At 43.5% G+C, this 12,108-nt stretch overlaps 1 long non-coding RNA gene across 1 annotated transcript; it reads right to left on the bottom strand.

Moving 5' to 3' along the window:
* Positions 1-3,659: 3,659 nt before the first annotated feature.
* On the bottom strand, positions 3,660-11,598 carry LOC148146588 (uncharacterized). Its single transcript, XR_015760552.1, has 4 exons — positions 11,518-11,598; positions 9,650-9,799; positions 7,948-8,010; positions 3,660-4,211 (listed from the first exon to the last, which is right to left on the bottom strand). It is a non-coding gene; the product is annotated as an uncharacterized LOC148146588 (long non-coding RNA).
* Between the last annotated feature and the right edge of the window lie 510 nt (positions 11,599-12,108).

The following is a 12,108-nucleotide window of genomic DNA, read 5'->3' as shown; positions in this document are numbered from 1 at the left end:
AACATCAGCATAGACAAAATGGGCTGAATGACCTGTTTTTGTGCTGCATATTCTATGCTGGAAATGTCAATGTAAATGCCAACAGGACTGTTCTGGGTTTGCCTTTGATACCCTTTAGTTAAACATCTTAGATTCACAAAGCAAGGAAAGACTTGAATAGCACTGGCACTTTTCACCCTTGCCCCATCTCGGAACATATGTAAGCACTTTACAACTAATTAAGCACTTTCAGAATAGAGAACTTATTGTATATAGGAGACCCATGTGTAGCACAAACATTGGCATTGACTCATGCCAAACAGCCTGTTCCTGTTAAATTTAAGGTGTTGTCTAGGAAGGAAACTTCAATGCAAATTGAGTAGGAATATCTGCACTATTGAGTCTGGGTACCCAGAATGATTATCAGAACCCATAGAAACATTGAATAATGCAGGAGGCTATTCATAACATCAATCTGCATTAGCTGTTTCAATGATGAGAGTCACAGAATCACACAGCACAGAAACAGACCCTTCAGTACAACCAGTCCGTGCCAACCAAGTTTCTCTGTGGGCGGCACGGTGGCACAGTGGTTAGCACTGCTGCCTCACAGCGCCAGAGACCAGGGTTCAATTCCCACCTCAGGCAACCTATGTGCCTGCCTCAGGCAACTGTGTGGAGTTTGCATATTCTTCCCATGTCTGCGTGGGTTTCCTCCGGATGCTCCAGTTTCCTCCCACAGTCCAAAAATGTGCAGGTTAGGTGAATTGGCCATGCTAAATTGCCCGTAGTGTTAGGTGAAGGGGTAAATGTAGGGGAATGGGTCTGGTGGGTTGCTCTTCGGAGGGTCGGTGTGGACTTGTTGGGCCGAAGGGCCTGTTTCCACGCTGTAAGTAATCTAATCTAAACTATTCCTATTTGCCTGCATTTGGCGCATACTCTTCTAAACTTTTCCTATTCATGTACCTATCCAAATGTAAATGTTGTAACTGTACCAGCATCTACCACTTCCTCTGGCAGTTCATTCCACATGTGTACCACCCGCTGTGTGAAAAGGTTGTCCCTCAGGTCTCTTTTCTCGTCAACCCCCTACACTCTAGTGAAAAACAATCCCAGCTTATCCAACCCCTCCTTGTAACTCAAACCCTCCTGTCCTAGTAACATCCAGGTAAATCATTTCTGCACTGTCTCCAATTTAATAACACCATACAGCAAAGCAATCTGAACTTCATGCAGTACTCCAAAAGTGGCCTTATCAATGTCCTATACAATCACAACATGACATCCCAACTTCTAAACTCAATGGTCTGAGCAATGAAGACAAGCATTCCAAACAAATTCTTTACCACTCTGTCTCATCAAGCTTTCCCTATTCTGCTGCTCTTTTCCATATCCCAAAAAATATTTTATCCTTCAAAGATTTCACTAATTCCTTTTAAGGGCTACTATCATAGCGTTATGCACCACCCCAAGGGACAGTGCATTTCCAATCATAACTACCCATTGCCCAGAGAACCTTTTCTGGTTATTTTGACAGTGACCTTAAACTTATGCCCTCAAGTAGTCCAAGTTTGATTGTGCAGATTGTACATGGAGACATTTGGGCTCCTCACCTTGACTTAGTTCTCCTCAAACCACAGGTAAGATTCTCTGTGCAGGGTTCATGGCGCAATTGTAGGGTCAAAAAGGGCATAAGGAAGCACGTATCATGTGGGAGACAGTCACCCAGCAGTGACTATCCTTAAAGTTAGTACTCATTACACTAACGCACCACCCAATTAAGGGTTGTATTTGAGCTCTTGAAATTGGAGAGCCAGGAGGAGGTTACCCACATAAATGAGAGAGAAACAACCTCAAAATGGAGGTGCCCTCACTCCAATGCTTTTAGCTTCAAGATTGCCATTAACCACTGGACTACCATATTGGACCTTAGTACAGCTTGCACCTCGAGCTGAATACAGGAAGTGAGGAGTACACTGCAGTGCAGTCCCCTGCTGTGCCAGTGTGTGCCTTCCTCTAGGCTGCTTGCCTAGTCCCCCTCACACCAGTGACGACTAGATTTGGGTGTGATTGCTGTAACACCATGGAATTTTACCACATACCCCTTTAGGATTAACTTCAATTATTCCAAAATCATATCTCAAATGCCAAGAGTGCGAATGTCAGAGTATCTCCAAGTTCCAGTGTGATTGTTACTGTGTGTTGGGACAGGTTAAATAGAAACAGACTGTTGCAAAGTCTTGAGGAGCTTAGATCAAGGTGACATATAGGGCAGAGAATAAATAAACAGCAACAGAATCTGGAGAGTGAAGCATAGGTTATAGCAGGAGGAAGCTATTCAATTAGATTATGGGTGATCTGTAATTTCAGTCTTTGCTTGGTTCTGTAAATGCCAGCACCCTTATCTAACAAATAATTATCATATTATCACAAGAGAAACTACCAGATTTATACTATTCTTGCAAGGAAGTGCTTTCTGACATCTCTCAAAATGATCTAGCTATAATATTAAGGTTATCATCCTGGCTTTGGTTTCTACCTCCAGAGGAAATAGCTTTTTATCTACCTTATCAGATCTTATAACCATTTCAATTGGATCACACTTTAATTTTCTGTGCTGAAGGGAATACAGGCCCAGTCTTTGTGAACTATTCTCACAATTTAATCTGTTTATCCCCAGTAGCATTAAGGTGAATATGCTACATCCCTTCAAGGCAACTTCTCCTTCCTGAGGTGCAGGTCCCAAAACTGAATGCAAAACTTCAGATAATGTTTAACCAGAATGAGGTAATGCCAACATTAAAGATAGGCCAAAGAAAGAGAAATAAGTTTAGTGATGTGATTTTGCCTCCAACAGAGTATTTCATCTGATGCAGAAATGCTTGTTATGTGCCATAATACAAGAAACTGGGTATGGATGGTATTGAAGAATCCAACAGATGTTTATTACAGCCAATCATTTATATACAACCATTATATTTCTCAGACATCAAAGTGCCTGGGCTAATGTTAAATTACTAGGTTACAACAAAATAACATGTCTCTTTTAAACATATCATGCTACAAGTGAGCCCAGTTAAGACTGAGTCTGAGATCTTTCTAACATCAGGTCATACTTTGAGAGTGTTGATGTCATGACCATGCCTTTTAGAGGTATACTGACTTTGAGACATAACACAATAGTTGTGTTATGCAGCTTATGCAGAGGGTAAACAGAGATGGAGTGGTTTGAATAAACTGCTGATTTGCATGTAATTTCTGTGAAACTGTATGTAAGTTGATTCAACAGCAACAACTTAACATCGAACCTTAAATCAGAAGCCATTCTTAAATTTGATTTATTATTTCACATGGACCTAGGTACAGTGAAATGTTTTGTTTTGCATCAAGTACAGGCAGACCATACCATACAAAGTGCTTAAGGGTATTAGAACAGAGCAAGGAATATAATATTACTGCTGCAGAGAAGGTGCACAACGAATGAGGCTAACATTAAATTTGAAATTTGAGAGGTTCATTCAGAACTCTAGTTCATGATGCGTTGGAATACAGTCTTCAGTCCCCTACAGCTTAACGTATTTTTTTAAAATATAAAATTTCCCCCAACCAAAAGAATGTTTTTCAACCCTCCAACCCAGTGATATAATGAACTCCCACCCTCAGCCCAATGATTTCACAATCACAGGCTGAGAATGGCCAGCACAATGGCAGCAACTGTCCTTGTCTTCTTCCTTTCCTCCCATTCCCCTCACCTCGGACATCACACCAACCCAGTGTGAAGTGCTGCCCAGCACTGAACTGTTTGTCTGCATTCCACCGCATGCAATCAAAGTGCCTGGTCTCGAGTTGTCTTGGGCCCTCCCTTGCTACTGGACTAAAACCTTGCACTTCTAAGCTTGTATGTGTAACAGTATCTCGTGTTAAAAGAACTCTTGCGTATGCACCTTCCACACCCTCAAGATGAAATCTGGGACCTGGATCAACAAGACCCCATTGGATAGTCCCATCAGTGATACATTGGAGCGCAGCACTGCAATCATTGCTTGGGTCTCAGGTGCTATGGTACTGATATTGCCACTTTGAGTGAAACCCGGCAAGCAGGAAGACAGTTCAGAGAGCAAGGTGATGGCTGCACCTGTTTTCTGGAAAGGCAAGACCGAAGAAGAGCACGGCATTCATGGAGTTGGCTTCACCATCAATTACAAACTGCTGGGCCAATTCAAAGGCTGCGCCTGTAAAATAAGTGAACACCTCATGACACACTGATTCACCTTTACTCAGGACCAGTATGTCACAGTATTTAGTGCATATGCACCAATGCTCGATGCAGCAGCTGAAGACCAAGGAGAAATTCCAATCTTGACCAGTCTCTCTCCCGACTCCTTGCCAAGGACAAACTAATCGTCCTCGGCGACTTCAATGCAAGAATCGGCAAAAGTGCAGACATTTGAGATGGTGTAATCAGGAAAGAGGGAGTTGGGAAGCTAACTTCCAACTGCACCCTCCTCCTGGCCATATGCCATGAACCCAACTTCATCATCACCAACACACTGTTCCACTAAAGGGGCAAATGCAAGACAATGTGGCAGCACCCACGCTCCAAACAATGACACCTCCTTGACTATGTCATCGTCAGAGCGAGGGTTGGAAAGATGTTAAAAATCATATGTGCCATGACAGAAACTGAAGGCTAATGGACTGACCACTGCCTGATCCAGGCCAGGATCAACATAAACACAGGGAGACAATGAGGTCTGCAGATGCTGGAGATCAGAGTTGAGAGTATGTTGCTGGAAAAGCACAGCAGGTCAGGCAGCATCCGAGGAGCAGGAAAATCAACGTTTTGGGCTGGAGCCCTTCATCGGGAATAATGAAGGGCTCCGGCCCAAAACGTCAATTTTCCTGCTCCTCGGATGCTGCCTGACCTGCTGTGCTTTTACAGCAACAGACTCTCAACTCAACATAAACACAGCCCCGCCGCAGCGGAGACAACAAAAGCAGTGCTGCAAAAAGTTCAATGTTGAGGCACTTAAAGACCCGAAAAAAAATAGCCTCATACAACCAACTCCTCTCCAGAAATCAAGCGACTCTCGGTAACACTGAGTCACGGGATCCCAATGGTCTCTGGTCTGCCCTCAAGTTTGACATCATCAGTGCCTGCAAAAACTCAGCCACTCAACCAGAAAACACTAAGACTGGTTTGATAAGAATGATCATGAGATCCAGGAACTATTAAGCCAGAAGCACATGGTATTTCTGAGTGTAAACCAACTGCACTCGGAGGAGAAAAGGCAGATCTACAGGCGACTGAAGGCAGAGATGCAAAAACAAATCTGTGACATAAAAAAACAAGTGGTGGGTGGAGAAAGCACTGGAGGCCCAATGTTTTGATTTGATTTATTGTGTCATATGTACCTAAGCACAGTGAAAGGTTTTGTTTGCGAGCAGTACAGGCAAATCATAGCAAACAAGGACATACAGATCACAGGATGCTAAGACAGAGTGAGGCACACGGGTTACACTGCACAGGAGGTGCACAAAGCAAGATCAACGTTAACAAGATCAACATTATTTCAAGAAACAGCACTGGATACAGCAAAACCAATAAGCTAATAGAAGCAGTACTGGAAGTAAGCCATTCAGCCCATCAAGGCTGCCATTCAGTGAGATCGTGGTTGTCCTGATAATCCTCAGCTCCAATGTTCCAGTCTTTTCTCCATTAATTTATTTTCCTGTCTATTCCCCACAACCTTACATACCCTTAACAGATTAAAGATAATGTCTTTTTTTCAGCCATGAATATCCTTAATGATCCAGCCTCAACAGTCCTCTGCGGTACACAATTCCACAGATTCGCATACGCTATGAAAGAAGAAATTCTTCCTCATCTCTGTCTTCAATAGGCAGAGCCTTATCCTGAGATGATGCTCTCTGGCCCTGGACTCTTCCACAAGAAGAAACAACCTCTCCATATCTAGCCTCTCAAACCCCTGAAGATTTCCAGAAGGTTTAGTGGTTAGCACTGCTGCCTCACAGCGCCAACGACCCAGGTTTGATTCCAGCCTTGAGTGACTGTGTGGAGTTTGCACATTCTCCCCATGTCTGTGTCAGTTTCCTCCGGTATGTTTCAATAAGGTCGTCCCTCACTCTTCTATAATCCAACATGTATGTGTGCTTGCACAAACATACATGCAACTTAGGAGCAGATATTGACCAATTGGCCCATTTACCCTGCTCTGCTGTTCGGTAAGATCGTGGCTGATCTGAGATTGCGGCCATCTTGCCTAGCCCCCAATAAACTTCGACCCCCTTGTTAGTCAAGAACCTGTCTCTTCCAGCTTCAAAAAAAATCTTCAATGACCCTTATCTTTACTGGGGAGGAGATTTCCAAAGACACACAACATTCTGAGAGCAAAACACAATCCTTCTCAACTCCATCTGAGACCTCCTGTTATTTCTTGACAGCGCCCCTCTCCAGTCTAATCTCTCCCATAATGAGGGGAAACATCATATTGGTTGGTCAAGTCCCTTCGACATTCCCTGTAACAGTGTTAGAGAATTGATTTTCAGAAGGTTTAGTGGTTAGCACTGCTGCCTCACAGCGCCAACGACCCAGGTTTGATTCCAGCCTTGAGTGACTGTGTGGAGTTTGCACATTCTCCCCATGTCTGTGTCAGTTTCCTCCGGTTCCTCCGGCTTCCTCCCACTATCCAAAGATGTACAGGTTAGGTGAACTGGCCATGCTACATTGTCCCATAGTGTTCAGGGATGTGCATTAGTCAGGGGTAAATGTAGAGGAATAGAGTAGGGAAATAGGTTTGGGTTGAATACTGTTCAGAGGATCGGTGTGAACTTGTTGGGCCAAAGCGCCTGTTTCCACACTGTAGGGATTCTATGATTCTATGAACTAGCCAGAGGCTCAGCTGAGCTTTGGCAGTGCAGCATCGGGCTGAAAACTGCCCACACATGTCTCCTGCACTAGTATTCTGCAAGAGCCTGGAGAGATTTCAGCGCAAGGTTTTAGGGAACCACCCCCAACCCCAACCCTGCTTGGCTCTGTTTCTCCGGGACACAAGGCACTGCAGTCACGATTGATGCTTGCATTCAGTCAAAGAGAGAGATAAACCATTGCTCACACAGACCAGGAACTGCCAGACGAGTTGTATCCAAGAGTCCTGTCACAACGTCTAGGTCAGGACCTTAATAAAAAATTCTGTGCAAGCAACAGTGAGTCTGAACTTTGAAGCATGAAATTACAGATGATTTTGCAGCTACCTTCCTCCAGTTCCACTTTCAGGTTCGGTGAAGTGTGATGGCAAATACACTGCAATGCAGATTCAACAGCACTTTTTAAGACTCTAGCACTTGGACCAGAGGAAACTTGAAACGCAGAAAAGATGGTGTGCAGTCTGTCCTGCCTGTTCCAGCTCCTTTGGAAGAGTCCTTCACCCTTATGTACACACCCTCCCTGACTCAGCCAACATTGTCTATCTCAAATGCTGCAGGCAAGGGTGCCCTAAGGCATGGTACATTGGCGAGGCTGGACAGAGGCTACAGCAAGGGATGAATGGACACCACACAACAATCAACAGACTGGAGCGTTCCCTCCCAGTCGAGAACACTTCAGCGGTCCGAGATATTCGACCTCGGGTGACTGTCCTCCAAGGCGGACTTCGGGATAGGCAACAAGGCAAAGTGGCTGAGCAGAGGCTGATAGCCAAGTTCGGTACCTATGGGGATGGCCTCAACCAGGACCTTTGTTCACATCACACTACAGGTGACCCCAAACACTGCGCGCACACACACACAGACAGATGCATGCATATTCACAGACACACTCACACATACATTCCTACAGACACAGTCACTCCTACAGACCCATACACTCACACAGACCCTCTCTCATGGTGTTGTGTGAGTTTTAACTTTGTACCCTCCCTGAAAACATCTCCCTTGACACACACCCACCTCTGGGTCATTCTGCCAATTCGTTTTGTAGCTGGGTTTTCTGCTTCTCTTGTGGTCTTCACTCTGTGTGGGAAGTCACAAAACGGTTACTAAACAGCAGGATGTTGGTAAAAACAATGACTGCAGATGCTGGAAACCAGATTCTGGATCAGTGGTGCTGGAAGATCACAGCAATTCAGGCAGCATCTGACGAGCAGCAAAATCGACGTTTCGGGCAAAAGCCCTTCATCAGGAATAAAGGATGAAGGGCTGATGAAGGGCTTTTGCCCGAAACGTCGATTTTGCTGCTCGTCGGATGCTGCCTGAATTGCTGTGCTCTTCCAGCACCACTGATCCAGAACTAAACAGCAGGAGGCCATTTGGACTGAACGGCCACTCACTTGCCTCGTGGTCGCAGACCTCGCACATTCTTTCTGGTTCACGATCTTGCTGAACAGCACAGTCGGCTCAAAGGGCTGAATGGTCTACTCCCGTTTTCAAAAAGGGTGGGCCCCGATTCATTAGCGTTCGACTTATGGACACTTATATGTGTGATCGCGATCCCGCATGGGGGTGAAATTTGAAAAGACACAACAAACGAATATTCCCGATCCTTACAAATGGTCGCTTCGTATTCCAACCCGCATACACATCGACCTGCAAACGGACTCCAGAAGGGGACCTGTTCGCCACTTAGGGAACTGCTTGCAACCATTTAATTCTCTTTATTGAAGCCGCCGCTCCTATGTTCTTGGGGAGGGGGTCATTCAAAACCCTCACTGCTCACTCTGAGAGAAAGCCTGTAACTTTCAACTTAACAAAACATTAACAAACCTGACAATGTGCTTCGCCAGACACTGACACTCTCCCATCTCTCCCCATGAACTGGCTCCCCTCGTGTTTGGTGTGTAATCCACCTTCCCTCCTACCGCATCCTTTCTGAGGCTTTTGGTAACTCTCAACTGCACATGGTGGCTTCCACCAACACAGAGCTAGAGAAGGAGACACTGGCTCAATGTGCTTTCTATGGGACGTCTGTAAAAATTGGTGAGGGTCCTTATGGACATTATGAGTTTCCTAAGCCACTTGAGGAAGAAGAGGCCTTCTTCACCATCACATCTACGTGGGAAGTCCAGGACAGGATGTCAGTTATCATCACTCATCAGAACTTGACGCTCTCCACCCTCTCAACCTCTGCTTTGTTATAGATGGGGCATGTTCTCCTCCTTTCTTTCTGAAGTCAGTGATCAGTTCTTTTGCCAACATTGACAGAGAGGTTGTTATCATTGCACCATGACAGCAGCCCTTGTCTACCTGATCTGGAAGGAGGAGAGCATCTTTGGAAAGCTCCGAGATGCCACAGTCATGAGCATTTTCAAAAAAAGGAGACAAATCTGACTGTGGTAACTAGAGGTGAATCTCCTTGTGTTATGGACCAGGCCCGAACCCCTCAAAACATTTCAAGAAGGTAGCCCAGACCTTAACTTTTCTGGTTGTTTTAAGCAGGTGTATGGTGGATATTCCAGGAGTGATGCAGCTGGCCCAACCACTCAGTTGTAAACAAAACTGATTTACAGACAAACAAAAGAAAACCGAATTTAGAATAATATAACTATTTGAAAACCCAATCGACTCAATTGAAACTTAATGATGCTGTTTCAAATACCTGTAATATCCCATAAACACCCCTTGGCAAAAAGGTAAATCAAACACAGGTTCTTACTGGACAGATGAGTTAAACGTATGGCACTGGAAACGCATAGCAGGTCAGGCAGCATCCGAGGAGCAGGACAGTCAATGTTTTGACAGAAGCTCTTCATCAGGAGAGAGAGAGGATCCTTGGATCTTTGGATTCAGCAGCTTCTCTGGGTTTCTAGCCAAAACCAAACCAAACCAAACCTTGAACTTGGAGAGGCCACTACCCTTTCATTGTACAAGTGTTTTTCTTCAAGTAGATAAACCCAGACATATCGGAACCACTGCCTTTACAACCCCTCAGTAACGCCAACACCATGCTCAAAGTCTCCTTCTCAACTGTCGAATAAATTTGCTGATGAATGTTAAATTTCCTGGAGAAATACCCGAAAGATCTTTCTATTTTCTCATTGTCCTCCTGTAAGAGCACTGCACCAACACCCACATCTCTCGCTTTGCGTAATTAGATGTGGCTAATACTGGGGCAATGGTTAACTCAGCTTTCTTACAGTCTGCTGTCCACTGAAACCTTTTGCCTTTCTTTTGTAATTCAGTGTGTGGAGTAGCCACGCCACTAAAATTTGGTATAAATTTCCAATAAAATCCACTCGATCCCAGGAATTGCAGTACTGCTCTTTTTATCGATGGTATGGGAAACTCCCCAGTTACCTTTATTTTTGCATTCTGTGGAGTCATTTGTCCATTTCCAATAACATGGCCCTGAAGGTGACTTGGGCTTTGGCAAATTCACTCTTAGCCAGGTTTATCATCAAGCCTGCCTTCCGAAGTTGATCAAACAATTCTGATAAATGTTGCAAATGTTCCTGCCATGGGTGACTAAAAATCACCAGATCATCAATATAAGCTACATAGTTTGGTAACCTGGTAATAACCTTATTGGTTCATTTATGAAATGTGGCTGGCACAATTTTTCAAACTAAATGGCATGACTTTCAATTGATAGAGTCCATTCAACATTATGAAAGCCAAAATTGCCTTTGCTCTTTTGGAGAAATGTACCTGTCAGTACCAACTTAGAAATATAAGTTGCTTGTCCCATCTTTTCCAAACAGTCTTCCAAACATGGAATCAAATATACATCCATCTTTGTAACTACTTGACTTTGCAATAGTCAACACATAACTGTTGAGTATCATCTGATTTTGGCTCCATTATTATGGGTGAGCTCCAGTCACTGTAACTCACTTCAATTATATTGTCTTGGAGCATGCATTCAATCTCCTTTTGAAATTCTCCCAGCGTTAAAGGGTTATGTATATAGGGATGTTCCTTAATTGGAACAGTATTTCCTGTATCTACATCATGCATAATTAGGATAGTACTTCCCAGCTTATTTCCACATATCTCCCCATGTGATAGCAATAACCCTTTTGGGTCATTTCGATTTTCCTCTGCAACGTAACTCAATAATTTATCCCAATTATTGACAACTTCCTCAATGTCCAATTTAATTTGAGGAGTATCTAATGCAGTATCCTCTGAACTTGGCTGTTCACTCTGTGTTGTAACCAATAACACAGTCTCCTTTGACTTTCCTTCACTGTCAAAATACATTTTGAGCATATACACATGACACACTCTGTAACGGTTCTTTCTGTCTGGAGTCCTTATGAAATAGTTTACCTCACTCAATCTCTTTTCGACTTGATAAGATCCACTAAACCTTGCTTTTAAAGGCTCACCTACCACTGGAGATAATATTAGCACCTTATCTCTGATGGCAAATTTGTAAGTTTTTCATTTCTTGTCTGCTTCCTGTTTCATTGTATGCTGTGATACTTTTAAATGCTGTCCAGTCAACTCCTCTGCTCTATTTAACCATTCTCTGAAATCTGACACATAGTCCAAATATGCATTCTCTGAATTATGACTTACCAATTTCTCCTGAATCAATTTTTTCGGTCCTCTCACTTCAAGCCAAAATAGTAATTCCAAAGGCTCTGAATTTGGTCGATTCATTCGGGTGCATCTCTGATGGCAAAAAGTACAAATGGAATTCCTTTATCCTAATCATCTGGATAGTGTTGACTATAAACTCTCAACATGGTCTTTAATGTCTGATTCCACCTTTCTAGCACTCTCCGTGATTTTGGATGGTAGCAGTAGATATGAATTGTTTTATTCTTAAATGGTCCATAACTTCCTTGAATAATTTTGATGTAAAGCTTGACCCTTGATCTGATTGTATTTCTGTGGGTTGTCCATATTTAGTGAAAAAGTTGAGTAACTCCTTTTAGCTGTGATATTGCATAATGAAAAGACTCTGGAAATCTAATAGACACATCCATTATTGATAACAAATACTGATTTCCACTTTTTGTCTTAGGTAAGGGTCTTATGCAAACAATTAAGATGCTTGTAAAAGCTTCCTCAAATGCAGGCATTGGTATTAAAGGTGCTGATTTTATGACTGCCTGTCCTTTTCCAATTATCTGACATGTATGACATCTCGCAAAATTCAACTAC

The sequence above is a fragment of the Chiloscyllium plagiosum genome, unplaced genomic scaffold (assembly GCF_037043375.1).
Source record: "Chiloscyllium plagiosum isolate Xiang-an unplaced genomic scaffold, Cpla_swu_hap1 HiC_scaffold_20, whole genome shotgun sequence".
In the NCBI taxonomy this organism is placed as follows: Eukaryota; Metazoa; Chordata; class Chondrichthyes; order Orectolobiformes; family Hemiscylliidae; genus Chiloscyllium; species Chiloscyllium plagiosum.
Note: the sequence above shows the minus strand (reverse complement) of the source record. Positions and strands in the feature narration are given on the sequence as shown.